Below are 15,482 nucleotides of genomic sequence, written 5' to 3' on the forward strand. Positions count from 1 at the left end.
CAAGGTTGTGAGCACAAGTCCAGCACAGCTCCTCTGAGTCCATTCCTGCATAGCTCTCAGGCTCCAGCACAGCCAGGCAGCCTTGCCATGAGCTGGGGAGGCCTCGTGCCATGTGCTGCCTCCTCTGCCAGCAGCGCTCAGGTTACACTTGACATAGTGAAGTGGCAGCAAAATGGATTTATTTTATTTACTTTTTTAATGTAATGGTGGAAAACAAAACATGTTGCAAAAGTTGTTTGTTTTGTACCAGCTCTGCACAGACCCGCTGCAGAAGGAGTGGCTTCTGGCAGCTCTGCTCTTTGGAGACCAGTGATTGCAGGGCTGACACACTGTGCCAAGGACCAGACTGGAGACACCCTCCCTCCCCAGGGGCTGTGCCGGGCACAGCCACACCTCAGAACAGGCCAACTCCCCAGCCAGGGTGCCCATGACCACGGGGGCTCCCAGGGCTGCTGGGCTGCAGACCCACTACCAGGCAGAGCCTGAGCGAGTGATGAGGCAGAGGGGCTGTCAGTGGGGGCAAGCTCCTGCCCACCCTGCAGAAGCACCCTTGCTCTGCACTGCCCCATGCCTGCTGTAGGGCTTGGCACCCCTCTGGACCAGGCATGGGGCAGGGACAAGTGACTCTTGAGAGAAGGAGTACCCACCAATGCAGCCAACAATTCCCCAGGCAGGATGGAGCATGTGGACGAGGTGGGAGCTGTTGGCAGACCCACCCATCCCACCATCAGCCAGGGCTCGGCAGTGCCAGGGCTGGGGCTGCTGTGTCTGGAGAGTGTGGCCCCACAACGTGCCCCGAGGCACCAGGCCCCTCGGTCCAAACTTTCCCGTGGCACCGACAGTGCTCAAAATTTATGAGGACCACCAAGCCTGGGCATTGTCAAGCACCTAATTGAAAACACTGTGAAGGCAACACGGTGACATGGCCTGGGAGCTGATGCTGATGGCCACCCAGGTGCCTCATGGCACTGGGGCCCAGCATGGCAGTGGTGGTGCCAGGCCAGGATCCCTCTCGGTGGGCACTGCCCAGCCCCAGGTCCATCCCAGTCAGGAGTCAGTGAGCACAAGAGAGGCCCCGGGGAAACCTCCCACAGACAGGCTGCCTCCCATGCGGGAGGGTGCTCTTTCCCAGAACTTCGGTTAGGAGATACTCATGAGTTAATTAATCCTTGAGTTTTTAAGCAGAGACATATTTATGAGCCCTGTAAGAGGCTGGGGCCCGGAGAGACATTTCTTTATTCTTCCTCCAGCTCAGCTGAAGGAAACCATAAGGGGAAAGAGCGACTGAGCCACGAAAGCATGGAAGATGGATTTCGGGCTGGTGATGGGGAAACAAAACCCAACTTGCCAGAATAGGAACAGTGGCCAAGTGACAGCTCCCTTCCCTCTCCTTTGTCTCCTCATCCTTTGTCTGTGCTTGCTACAGCCTGGTCAATGGGTATCTCCAGTCTGAAGTGCAGATGCAAAGTTCACATGTGGTGTGAGTACCCACCATGAGCCTCCTCAGCTCCTTCACCTGGACAGGGAAGATGTCATGGTCTCATTGTCCCCTTCCCTGATACCTGTAGGGAGCACTGGCATTGGGATTCCAGCTCCCCGTGCCGAAGGAATCTGACACATTTTTGTCCCAGCAGATCCAGGACATGGCTGTGAGCAGGTGGAAGTTGCTGTTGGTGCCAGCAGCCAGGGTAACAGAGTGCAGCAGTGCTGGGAACATCAGCCAAGACACTGATGGAAAACTGAGAGTGGAGGACACATCCACTGTGCTTTTGCTGAGCTCTGCTGCATCCCAGGCAGCTGAGAAAATACGTAATGGGAATAACCAAATGCCTTCCTGAGCAGAGAACATTTTTCCAGGCTAAAAGCTTGGAAATGAGGCTGTTTTGCTTTATCCCTTTCCTCAGAGTGAGCTGCTTATGGCATTCCTTGTCTCTCTGCAGTCACTAGTTTATCTATCCACCTCAGATGATGCTTCCTCAGCTTTACTGCACATCTTGGCCAATAGCAGTGGAGAAATGTGGCCACCACATGTTGGCAGCAATTGAATCCTGGGCACATTTTTTCTCTGTGCAGCCTTTAAGCTGTGGGAACCATTTCAAAGGAAACCATTCCCCCTATAACATGCTTGTGATCTGAAGATGTCTATTTAGATGGCAGCCCGGCATTAATTTAGCAATTCACTACAGAGTTTGGCGTGATGTTTAAAGCACTAAAATAAATTGTGGTGAAGTCGTTTCCCTCAAACCAGATTGTGTGGTTTACATTATTTGTCAACCTTAAGTACAACTGGCATGTTTGTATCACTCATGCAAAGCCCCATTGTGCCTCTCTAGAAGGGGGAAGAATCCGCACAGAAATGCATCCAAGTTCCTGCCCCGGCAGTCTCATGTCCCTGGGAGATCTGCCCCGGAGGCACGCAGCCCAACTGGCTGGAAGAGAGCCTGGGCTTTCCTCAGGATGATGGGTGTTAAGTGCAGGCTCATATAGGTTATATTACAAAGGGCCGGTTTAATCAGAGGCAGATTTGCGCTCTTTGACTGCAGTGCCTGAAATCCACCGAGCCGCGATGGCTCCGACACACACACGCGAGCGCACACACGCACAGCATCGTGAGAACGGGGCTGGGGGGGTCACCTGGGCGCTGCTCGCCCGCCGAGGAGGGTGCCCACGGCCAGCACCGGCGATAGCCTGCCCGGCTGCCGCACGCTCCGTGGCCTCTTGCTCTGCCCGATGTGCCAGGGGACGGGCAGTGGCCAGGAACTGCAGGGAGGGAAGGGACAGGTGAAGGGAGGCTGTCCCGAGCCTCTCAGGAGCCCGGCAGGGATCTGGGGCTGCCTTCTGGCAGCTCATCTCGCTCTGAGAGGGTGTTTTGGTGAGGTCCCAGCCCTGCAGACAGCCGAGGGGAGCCGGGATGGGGAGCGGGCTGCCGGCCTCACGAAGGGGACACCTGGAGAGGTGTTTGCCTCTGTCCTGGCTCAGATGCTGCCCCAGCCTGGCTGGAGCTCCAGGCACCGCTGCGGGGTCCCTGTGGCGCGGGCCATGCCGGGCTGTTCCTGCTGCCCTTGGCTGCCGGTGACCCGCGTTCCGTGGGGACGGGTGCGGGGTCAGGCGGGGACAGCACGGCGGCACTTTCTCCAGCGCCGGGAGCAGGTTGGCGGGGCGTGCTGTGGTGCTGCGCCTGCCTCCGGGCGAGCAGGCGGGATCTCGCCTGTGATCTCAGCGCCTTATCCCTTCCTTCCCTTCTTTCAGTCCCTGCAGACAGAGAAATCCCCGGATGGTTGTCACAGCTCTCCGAACACAATCTGGCTGGCAGCGCCGAGGGTGTTCCATTCCTCCACCTCCCAGCGACTCCCTAATGCCAGAAGAGCCGTCTTGCGGGAAGAGGCCGAGTTTCCGCACTGACACAATTGCACTCGCACATCTCCTCCAGCCCTCGGCAGCTGTCGCAGGCTCCCACGGAGGGTTCTCTCCACCCCGCTGAGCATCGCCCGGGGCGCCGGGACCACAGGGCAGGTCTGCTCTGCAGAGAAGCGGCGACCTCTCTGCCCTCCTCCTGGATGTTCTCATCACAAGCCCAGGGTCTGCTGTCTCCCTCTGCCCGGCCCTCCCACGTCACCTGCCCCCTCCTCTGCAGTTGTCTGGGCCCTGCTCAGAGCACGTTCCCCACCGTGCCCCCCGGAGCAGCTCCTCATGTCCTCCTCACAGCAGCTCCTCGGCTGCATTTCTTCTGAATTGTAAGAGACACCCAATTTTCTGGAAATTTAATTCAGACAACAGCTCCTGTGTGTGCTGTGGCCATGGACATGTGTGTGCTTTCATTGGGTGGTGGTAGAAACTTCTGTGCTCGAATGGGAATTCCAAGGGACGGGCAGAAGCGGAGCCAGGCTGTGCAGCCATCTGGCAGCGCCGGCTGCACCCGCGGGACAGACGCCAGTCCCCTCTTGTCCCAGGTACCCGGGCAGCGCCTGTCCACGAGACACTGCCCAGCACACACACAGCGCACCAAGGGCAGCACAAAAGCTCCCAGCCACGGCATTAAGTAATTGTCACATTTTTCTTCTGTAAGGATTAACGTTCCTGCTAACCTTGCAAACCTTCATTGAGCCATTGTCACCCCCCGAAACGCGGCACAATCGCCAAGGGATTAGGGTGTCTGCGGAGCAGCCTGTCCCCGCTATTGTGCGCTCCCGGCGGGGGGAGGAAATCCTGCGACATCAGCCGATGAGTCCCTGCGGCGGGGACGCCAAATTCACTGCCGGCCAGGCACACGGCAGCCCCGGGGGAGCCGGGGGCCTCTGCGGTTGCACCTCGGAGCTGCCCCTGCAGCAGATGGGTGGTCGGGAACACTGCTGGGCTGGTGGCACCCGCGCTCGGGGCTCCCAGCGTGGGCAGCCCCTGCCCTGGGCACCAGGGAGCCAGTCAGTCCCCAGCCCTGTCCCCTCAGGGCAGCAGGTCTTCCCTCTCAGCTTTGCCAGTGGCTGGGCTCTTGGGTCTCCTGAGCCAGGCAAGCATGTTCATAAATCTGAGTGTTGAGGAAATCCCATAAAAATTTAACAGGAAATAGCCATAAAGGGAAGCTCCTGGCATTTCTTGTTGGCTGTTGGCAATGCCCGCTGTGTGCACTGTACCCAGGCACCTGGCAGCCACAGTGGGACCGTGGCCAGGCCAAGCTGGATTAGTAGCATGTTTCCAAGGCCCTCCTTTTGGAGCACGAGTAGAGGAGCATGGCCACAGCACAGACTGGTGCTCTTGGGAGCAGGACTCCAGATTCTGCAGAGCTCAGGCTTGCAGACAGGCAGGACAGGCAGAAGCTGTGTTGTAAGGATGCAAAGTGAAAAGGAATGCTAAAGCAAACCCAAGATTTATGCATGTAGGTCCCAGAAGGGTCCTACAGAGCTTATAAATGACAATACATATTGTCGTCCCAACCCCCATGCTCAGTAGCAAAGGAAAAGGAGTGGGAAGTGTCTCCAGCACTGAGGCTGTTGCACAACAACAGAGAATGGAAAACAACCTCATCTGCTTCTCCCCAACATCTGGGCCCTGCATCAGCACCCCCCCTCCCACGGCACTTTCCCCAGAGACAGAACCATCCCCTCTAGAGAGCCGTGGGGAGGATGGGGAGAGGAGAGTCCAGAGTGAGGTGCACAGAGAGTGGAGCCCGGTGTCCTTCTGGTGTGCCCAGCCTGGACTGATCAACCAGCACACACACACCCAGCACCAGCTCCAGCCCTCTGCCCAAGGGATCTTCCAGCCAGGACAGAGTGAAGTCTCCATCATGGAGGGCTCTGAGTCCTGTGGATATTCATTTCTGGCAAAGGGCTGGAGCAGGCTCGTGGGGAGGCCGGGCTCAGGCTGGAGTCTTGCAGACCTGTATCAAGAGGATCTGCCATGGCAGAAGTGGCATCTGGATGCCTCAGCCCAGCAGGATCTGGACTTGCCAGCCCTTTGGCAGGGCACTCAGTGTTTGGAAGCCAGCACTAGCACATTGTTACTGCTGTGCAGTGGGATTTCATGGCAGTTTTTCATAAGCCTTGCACGTGTTTGATGGTACAAATAGGAACTGAACCTCCCCACAAGTGACAGCAGCCTGGCTGCCCAGGGCCCGCTGGGGCTTGAGAGCAAAGATATCCATTCTCATTCAGAAACTCTGTATTCCCTGGGCATGAGGGGACAATTTGCCTTCTTTTCTCTGGTGTCATGGCAGAGGAAGGGCTTCTCACTCTCACTTGCAGGTGATCATGCATGGGAAAAGAGCACTCCTAAAACCAGGCAGCAACCTGGAGCTCCACTGCTACATCCTGCAGCAGGAGCTTTCCCTGGACATCTCTGCCAGAGGCAATACATGGGTTTGCATTTTGATCTCTTTTGCTTCATCTGGAGAAACTTTGAGAAAAACGTCGTGCAGTCAGGCTGGCTCTTCTTGGTCTCATCTCCTGAATCTGAAATGAGCCTCCATGGATGGGAAAGGACTGTCTGGGGCACTCAGAGTCTCCCTGTGCCTCTGTGGAGTTTCTTCTCATTGAACCCTCGTCAGATCATCACTGTCTGTTCCATCACAGGGTCCACTTCCAAAAAGAAAGTGGTGGCTCTGGCGACCAGGATCCATCCTGAGACATCCGGAGGGAGGCTGATCTTCAGGAGACAGCAGCAGAAGGGCTCAGCACCTGCTGAAAATTAGGCTCTGTCTATATTGTCCTGAAATTCCTCATGGGTTTTGAAAACACAGGCAGCTGCAAAATCCTTAGTCTTCTAAGGGCAGGAGATGGTGATGTCCCCTCTTCACTGGCCTGGCTCATTCCGTGTGGGGCAGAGGGGGCCACGCATGTGCAATGGCTGCAGTGAAATTGGGAAAGTTTCACTGGATTCATTTTTCACCAGAAAAGGTCATGAGGTCTGGGAGGGGTGTCCCGCCCTGGAAGCAGAAGTCATCTGATGCCAGTGCAGCCACCATCACGGCGGTCTGAGCTGCTGCAGCCCCTGCCTCGCCGGCTCAGCGTGACCCATGGCTATTGGCTATTCCGGAGATGGTTTCCATGAGGACTTTTTATTTTGGTAAAAATGTTGAACAATTCTGGTTTCATCCCCATGTGGAGCGGGAAAAATTTTGAAATCTTGAACATTTTTGAGGGCTTAAAAACAATTTCCCACCCAGCTATAGCCACCAGTCTCATCAGGATGTGTTTGAAAACCCTCCAGCAGGAGCTGAGCAGAGCTGGTCTCAGCTGGATACCACTCTCCACGAGAAATGCCGTGGCGAGGGGTCATGTTTCTTCAGAAAAAAAGTATCTTCAATAGCTCAGGAAGTTATTAGTGTCTGCTAACAATAAGAGCTTTGGATTGATTCAATAGATGCTCATTTTAATTGTAAAATGCCAGTAATGAGAAATGTGCCATCCAATGACTCATTTTTCCCTTGTAAAAATTATTGGACATTTTTATTAGTTTTACAAATGACAGGACCTCGTATTTCTGAGAACACTTTATACAAGCCTTGCACAAGCCCACTCTCATAAAAGCGTGTCTGTGGTGACATCCAGAGCCACAAGAAGGGGAGCGGTAGAAAGGCCCAAAGTGGTGAGGACAGCCCACAAGTGGAACTGGCAGGACCGAACCCCAAGAGGGTGGGAAGGGGTGGATACAGCACCGGAGACATGAGCCCCGGCACTCCTTCCCAGCAGTGCCTTTCTGGAGAGGCGCGGGGCAGGCAGGGGGATGGGTGCCAGCCGGCGCCCGGAGGTCTGCCCGGCGCGGAGCCCCGGCGCGGGGCAGCGGCCGCGCCGCTGAGCCTGGGCGGGCGATGCGCTGGGCGCAGGGAGGGCAGGAGCCAGCCCCGGCCGAGCAGAGCTGAGCCAGGTAAGCGCCGTCCCACGGCACCGGGCAGGGCAGGACCACGGAACCTCTTCCTGCGCTCCCACGGAGGCGCAGCTTCGTGCCGCTAGCGCGGCACCCGCCGTGACCCATCCCGGCGTGATCCATCCCGGCGTGATCCATCCCGGCGTGATCCGTCCCGCCGTGATCCATCCCGGCGTGATCCATCCCGGCGTGATCCATCCCGCCGTGATCCATCCCGCCGTGATCCGTCCCGGCGTTATCGGTGCTGGAGACAGCCGGGCCCTGGCGCGCGGTGAGCGCAGAGCTCGCCTGCCCTGGCCGGGAGAAGCGCGATAAGAGGTCAAGCACGGCCGGGGAGCCGGGGGCAGGGCCGTCGGGACACCCCCGAGCAGCCCGGCTGCGGCAGCAGCGCTGCTGGACTGCGGCGGGCCGGGCTGGAGGGGAGCGCCGGCAGCGTGTTCCTCCTGCTCCAGAGAACAGCAGAGCTGCTCTGGCCAGACTGTGCTCTTTTAAAAAATTCAAACGATTTCCCATGGAGAATTAATTTGCACAAGGGTAGAAAAAATAGGTTTAGAGAATTTGTCACTTCAGCATTTTATTTCTCCTCTGCTGCTGACATTATTTGTATTTTTGTTTACATCTCCTCGTGACAAGTCATCTGTGACTCTGCGTGGTGTACCATGAGCTGGCATGATATGACATAATGCAAGAGCTGAGATAGCCCAACGCTTCTATTTTAGTTCAGAGGATATTTTAAACTTTATGTTATCCAGGAAATTTCTGACATATTTGTCTTCATTCCAAGCCAGAATGAAAACAATTTTGGAAATGTCGGAAGTTCCCATGAAATAAGTAGCGAGAGCTTCCAGCTCGCAGCCGCGCGACAGGGGAGGCCCCGGCCTCGTGCAGGAGGGTGGCAGTGGGCAGTGGGGAGCAGGGTTTGTGTGTACCAGAACATCCCAGGAGGGACCTGAGGTCACTTTACAAACCCTCTCTGGTTTGTGGGGCACCAGCCTAGGGAAGGAGAGGCTCAGTGGGGCTGCAGGCAGGAGCGGTCGGGTCCGAGCCACCAGCCCCAACACCGCATTCGCCAAGGCTGCGCTGCTGTGGGACAGACAGGGCTCTGAGGGGGCCACAGGAAGTCGGGGTCCACATGTCTGTGTGTCTGGGTGGAAAGTGCTATCAGATTCCCAAAGTCCTTGCCTTTGCCTCTGTGCTGAGACTCACAGTCCTCAGAGCTTTGTTTTGTGTACTCTGGGAACCGACAATTTGTAAAGACATGCTGCTGGGCTAATCCTCCATCAGCTCCTGGAGCAGAGACCAGCTGGGATCTGGCAGCTCCCTCCCTTCTCCCACTGCAGCCTGCTAAAGCAGTGAGTGTCTGTAACCAGTAGCTCACAGGTTTTGACTTACATGCAAAGCAGAGCAGCAGCTTTCCCAGCCGGCAGCCAGGACCGCACGGGCGCCTCGCCCTCCGCGCCAACGCTGGCCATGGCAGCGAGGTGTGTGCACCCCGTGGGTCCTGAGGGTGATGCCAGCCTCGGTGCTGAAACCATCCTGGCTCTCTGCTGGCCTCAGAGCCATTGTTATGCCCTAGAGATGCTCTCAGGGAAGGGAGCTCTTTCCACAGCAAGGTTTGCTGTTGCTCTGCTGCACAAGCTGCTGCATCAGGGAAGCAATAAAATTAGACTCAAAAAAAGACACCTTCCTCTTTGCACTCATGAAACCTCACAAAGGGGCAAAGAGTCAAGGGTCCCCTGCCCATCACCCCATTCACAGAGCTCCCCAGCAGTGCAGTGGGGTCCCCTGTGGGCGGGGGTGGCCTGGGGAACTGTGGATGTCCAGCAGGTTCATCCCTGGAAAATGAGATCACCCTGCAGCCCTCTCTGAGAAGGTACCAGTGCCATTGCTTGGCACTGAGTTTTCCCAGATTTCAGGAAAACTCATTTTGAAGCTGCTTGAGGTCTGTCAGAGCAAATCAGTTGCAGTTTCAGCAGCCACTTGTTCTTGCTTTAACCCTGGGAAAGCAACTGGGCTACAAATATTTACCTGATGAGGTAAACCATCAATATCCTTGAAACTTACATTAAAAAATACTGGACTAGAGCATCTTGTGGATTTCGGCTTTTTCCCCTGCTGATTTGTTTCACAATATGCCAGAAGCATGGCTTGAGTTAGGGCTTTGGCAGGGGCTTTCATCATGATGGATATAGTGGAGGATAGAAAAGAAATTTGGTTATCAGAGGATGCCAAAACTCTACTTCCTAGCACATACATTCAATAATGCAAAAGTTCTCCTTTAAAGATCTCCTTAGAACAAATCCCAGTCATCACAAAACCCATGGAGATAAATTAAATTACATTTTAATAGTGGAGAATTCATTCCTGGGCCGGGTGCAGCAGTGAAAGTATGTTCTCTCTTAGGCAAAAGTAGCGTCATCTCCCATCAAAATTCTGAATGTTACCATATGAAAAACTTAATTGGAACTGAAACCCCAAAGCTCCCAGGGCAGAGGCACCACAAGAGGATGTGGTAGTGCCCACTCCACCACCCCAACTCCAGCTCTGCTGCCCCACGGCTGCTCTGGCCATGGTCTCACTTGTCCTGCCCACTCTGGGTTTAGTGTGTTCTGCTCTGCCTCCTGAGAAGGCCAGGCTTGACCTGCCTCTTCCTCATGCCATTGTCCTGTAAATATTTAAAATAACACATAAATGCTTCCTGTGCAAGCAACGGTGTTTGAAGTGGCTGGTGTGCGCCCGAGTGCCGCGGTGCAGGGGGGTGCAGGGTGGTGTGCGGGGTGGTGTGCGGGGTGATGGGGGTGGTGATGAGGGGTGATGGGGGTGGTGATGAGGGGTGATGGGGGTGGTGATGGGGGTGATGGGGGTGGTGATGAGGGGTGATGGGGGTGGTGATGAGGGGTGCAGGCTGGACCAGCCTCACCCAAAGGTCGCGCATGACATACATGTCCAAAAACTGAAAGAAAGAGGAAAAAACAGAAGGAGAGAGGGAAGAGCTGCTGCAGCAGTACTGCCGGTCCCTCCCGCCGAGGGGAAGCACGGCAGCCATCCCGCCCTTCACTCCTCAGCCTCCCCATCTCAGCCTCCCCTGTCCCCTTGCCTCGGCCCCAGGAGCCCGAATGTTGCTCCCTGCCCAGCCTCCTTCATCCCGGCCTCCTCCTGCAGCAGCGGGCTGGGCCTCGCTCTTCTCCGTGTCTGTACAATGACCAAAACCCCCGGGCAGAATTAGCTGCTCGCCGAGCACTGCATCCAATTAATTATATAGTTTAACACACAATACGTAGACATTTCCCATCCACACCAGCAAAGCCCCCAGCTCTGCTGGAAACCTCTGCAGAGCCTCTGCAGGGCAGAAGGTGGCTGGGCACGGGCCGAGCCGTGCGCCCTTGGCACGGGCACGGGAGAGTCCTGGGCTCTAATTAGAGTAATTACAGGTGTCCTGCAAATGGCTCAGAACAAAGTGAGCACATCGCTACGGCTTTTGCTGCTCAAGGATCCCCTCCACGTGTTTTCACCTGATCTATTCAGCTGGTTTCAGCACCGTGATGCTCCTGGGCCGACCTGAGCAGGTCCCTGCCTGGGGGACACGTGTCTGCTGTTGGTGAGGACACACGGACAGGCACTGCTCACCCTTTGGTCTTGTGTCAGTACAACCCGGAGCACCAGCATCAGTTCTGTGGGCCAGCAAGAACCTCTAGCTCATGCCTGGGAGGCTCCCAAGCAACCCCAGGGTCCCCAAATCACCCCGGTGTCCCAAAACCACCCCAGGTCCCTCCTGCCGCAGCCTGTTCTCTGCAGGCACAGCTGGGCCAGGAAGGAGCCCTGTGTCGCTCTCAGCACCAACCTGCCGGCCAGGGCTCTGCTCCCACTGTGGCAGGTGACCCGTGGGGCACTCGGGAATCCCCAGGTCACCAGCCTGTCCCCACGCAGTGATGGGAGTCCACAACAATTACAGGCTTCCTGCGTGTCCCGCCTCTGGGGTTTTGTCACACATGATGTCCCACATCTGGGACTCACCAGTTGGGAATGGCAGTGCTATTTCCACGTCAAGCTGTAGCTTTTTTACCCCCAGCCGTTCCAGGGCTTACAGCTATTGTGTGGGGTTTTTAATGTTGCAAGAATTTATATTGGGAAAAAAGTGCCTTTTTTTTTTTCCCCTCAATGCCTTGGGAAATGTCATCCAGCAGGAATGTTCCCAAGAGCTGATCATGGCGGAGAGGAGGATGGGCTCGAGCAGGGACTGCATGCCCAGCTCCCATCCCTGTCCCCAGCCTCCCAGGACCAGCTCCTTAAGCTGTTGCTCCCATGGGTGCCCCATCCCTGCTGCCCAGACTCTGCCCCGTGCTCCTGGGGGACCTCTGTAGCAGCAACAGCAGAGGCAGGAGGGAGGAAGCAGATGCCTGGAGAGGGACAAGCTGCTCACAGAGCCACTCCTGCTGCAGAGGCTCTTAGTTTCATGTCCTCTTGGCTGTGCCAGTGGCCTCTTCCACTTCCAGCTCTGGATGGAGTTTACAAGAAACGCTGGAAGTCCCAGCCCTGTGGTGTGTCATCATTCAAACTTCTCTTTAATAGTGTCCCAAAGTAATTTATTTTTCCCAAACATCAAAGCCCCTCGAGCAATCTGGGAGAGGCAGGGCTTCCCCCCAAGCCCTGGCAGCTCCCACACACCCCTGCCCTGCTCGTGGGGGCTGGACACCCTCCTTGGCTGTCCTGGGGCGAGCGATGGTCTCAGGTGGGACTGTGGAGAAAGGGGGGGCAGAGCTGTGACACTGCACGCAGGATGAGAAGGCAGATCTTCCCCCTGAAAACACAAGGGAGATGTATATTGATTGCTCTGCTGTGAGGGTGCTGATGCCTTTTCTGGGCTCAGCATCACATCCCAGACCACTTCCACAAGACTCAGGAGAGGTACAAAGGGAAAAAGAATAATGAGGAGAAAGAAACAGCGAGGAGATGTGAGTCTGCGTCTCCTTCTCTTTTGCTGTGATCCTGGGCTGACCTCCACCCTCCAGCATGCCAGAAAATGCTGGGGATGCAGGCAGAGCATCTCCTCAGTGGGAACCTCATGCCCAGGGTGTCCCCCCCGTCCCCCCAGCACTGCTCTTCTCCCCCACTGCAGGAGTTTTGTAGAGGGAATTTGACAGAAACATTGCAGCAGCCTCTAAAAACACAGTGTGCTGCTGTCCCTGCCAGCACTCCATGCTGGTTTGCCTCAAGGAATCTGTGAGATCCGTCCTGCTGTGATCTGTAACAATATTGGGATTAAATTAGCTTCCCTGAGCTGCAGAGGGGTCAGTGTGTAAGGCCCCTGGTTAATCCAGCAGGCCAGAGAGAACAGAAGCCTCCCTGCATTGGGAAAGGAAAACAACAGGGTCTGTTTGCAATCCGTGGAGCTAATTCAAACAGCATTCCTCAAACAACAGGGGAAAAGGGCCTTCAGAGCAAATGGGAAAGGAGCGTTTCCCAACATGCGCATAACATCCCTCCTTGGGGAGAGGGGAAACGTCCAGACTGCACGGCTGAGGTGTCACAAAACCTGGCAGGCACGAGAAAGGGGTCTGAAGAGCTGGGCAGCTGGTGTGGCAGATGGGAACTACCCCCTGCTCTGGGCATGGTGAGCCCAGAGCAGGTCAGTCCTACTGGCCCTAACGAGGAGCACCTGGCTGCTGCCTGCACCACACCTAGGTGGGGTGGAGCACCTCATCCCACCCAGCTCTGTGAGTGATGGGATCTTGCTCTCCTGTCTCCCACAGAGAGTTTTGCACCGGTGTAATTACGGCTCTGCAGCTCGTGGTGCACAGCACCAAACGGGGATGACAGTCCCAGATGGAGACGCTTCCTGCCCTGGCCGCTGCCAGGCTGCCAGTGCCGCCACCTCCGAGCACAGCCAGCAAGCAGCTCTGGCTGGATGAGAGCCTGGGCTTGCTTGGGAAGCAGAGGCATGCCCGAGTGATCCTATCAGGAAGTCAGCTCCTCTGGCTCCCACTTCTCCTGCGGAAGGTGTGGTCCTGCGTGCCCCTGTGCCCACCTCAGCACGGGCTGTGCAGCCCCTGCAGGAACCCAGTCGTTGTCCTGTAGCCAGAGCGAGTGTCGGTGCAGTGAGTGGGCACTGGGAGAACAGTGTTCCTGGGACTGCAGGCTGCAGGTGTGCAGGTGTTTACAATTACAAATAATTGCCCAGGCTATCAGTCATCCTGCAGCAGAGAACCCTCGGAGCAGCAGATCACAGCAGAGCTCTCATCGAGCCTGGGAGCGTCTCAGACTCTTCAGGACGTACTTGCTTTCCTTCAGCTTTCTCTGTGAGCACTTTTTCTGCTTTTTGCTTATGCTGAGATATTATCAAAGGCTTATGAGGCACCAGGGATGAGTAATACACCCTCTGTGCCAGCGGGGAACTTGTAGGCACTGGTGGGGTTAACGTGGGTCTGACAGAAGCTGTGGTGCTCAGTGCTGGAGCTGCTGGGTGCAGACCTGGGTGCATCCCTGGGCCCACTGACCTCAGCTGCACCCCAGGCTGAAGGACACGGCTCCTGGATGTCCCTGTGGTCCATGGGCAGGGTGGGCCTTCCACGGAGAAAACCCCTGTCCCCTTGTTGAGAGAGGCAGAGGGGTACACAGGGCAGGAACTACAGAGGGATGAAACTGGACCAAAAAAATGGCAAGTTTTTAACATAAGGGAGAACAACGTGCTTAAAGGGTGGTCTGGGGGATGTGGGGGAGTTGGTGCTTCCTCTGCAGAAACTGGAAGCAAGGTTGTCCCCTCAGCTTTGTTCAGTGCCACTGTGCCCGAGTCCCAGCTGGAGGAGCCTGGGCTGCTGGGCACCTGCTGTGGGCGTGAAGGAACCCTCCAGTCAGAGCTCTGCTTTCAATCTGGAGCCACTTGGCATCTTAGCCTGCTAAAATGTGGAATTTCATGTCCTTTTGTACAAGAGAGAAACAACCTGTTTAGGATTAATTTAGGATCAGCCTGAACAGCCATTAGTTGAAGAAAACCAACTCAGTAAACAAGCTCCTGTCAGAGGGAGAAGAAATGTGGGACTTGATGCTGGATTTACTGTGGAGGGTGTTAAGGCAGGATTTAGTGTGATTTACCATCCCCTGCAATGACACCTCTAGCACCAGGGCACTGTGAGCACGTCCTTTTGCCCTCAGCCAGACCTGCTGCTCTGTTGGCTCATTCCTGCCATGATGGTAGCCCTGCTCCTGTCAGCATTGCAAGGACAGAGCTCTGTCTTCAGGGTTTATTGCTCACTTATAAACATTTGCTCCAGACTGAAACTTGATCTACAGCTGTCAACTGGGTCTACGGTGCTCCAAGATCAGAGAGGAGAAGGTTTGGCTGTTCAACAGCAGCATAAAAAAAGATCTTGGGTTCATCAGATTTTTCATTCTTACAGTCAACAGAGTGATGTTGTCCCAGAGCAACATTTGATCGTACTTGAGAATTCCCTAGAACAGAAAGTAAAAAAGGTCCAAATATAAATAGAAAAAGGTCTTCAATATGGAGACTTGTGGCAGCGACTGCTGAGCATCTGCCAACATTCAGAACACATTCACAACGCTCTTGTGAGATAACAAGGGTCTCAGTGATATCATTTACAAGTGGGAAACAAGGGACATTTAATGAGGTGTCAAGGAAAATTCAGGACGAATAAAACTTCCATGTACATGTGCATTGACACACACACAGTGCAAAGGAAAAAGCTGCAGAAAGGATGAGTTTTCCCTCCCACCTGTTTTGGGTTATTTTGCACTCTTGTGTTCCCACCTGCCCCCACACAAGTGCTGTGCAGAGCAGAGAAGATAGCAGGTGTGTGAGGAATTCAGGAGGCTCTCCAAACCCATGTGGCTGGGGGGCTGCTCGATGCAACATCTTGTACCCATATCCCTGCCCTCTTCTTCCTCTGGGCTGCCAGGTCTCTGCCAAGTCCCATGGAGCATTCCAGGGCTCATGCCAGGGGCTGTCAGGGATGCTTAGGGACCCATCTTCGTTGGGGGCTCGTGGGCAGCAGAATGTCAAAGGGGAACTGCCCTGGCCTCAGCAAGGGACCAGGAGGGATTCAGGAGCCACCGTAGGGCCTGTCACAACCTTCAAATGAGCCCATGCCCTATGGCTTCCAGCTTAGAGC

This window comes from Pseudopipra pipra, chromosome 24 (genome assembly GCF_036250125.1).
Source record: "Pseudopipra pipra isolate bDixPip1 chromosome 24, bDixPip1.hap1, whole genome shotgun sequence".
In the NCBI taxonomy this organism is placed as follows: Eukaryota; Metazoa; Chordata; class Aves; order Passeriformes; family Pipridae; genus Pseudopipra; species Pseudopipra pipra.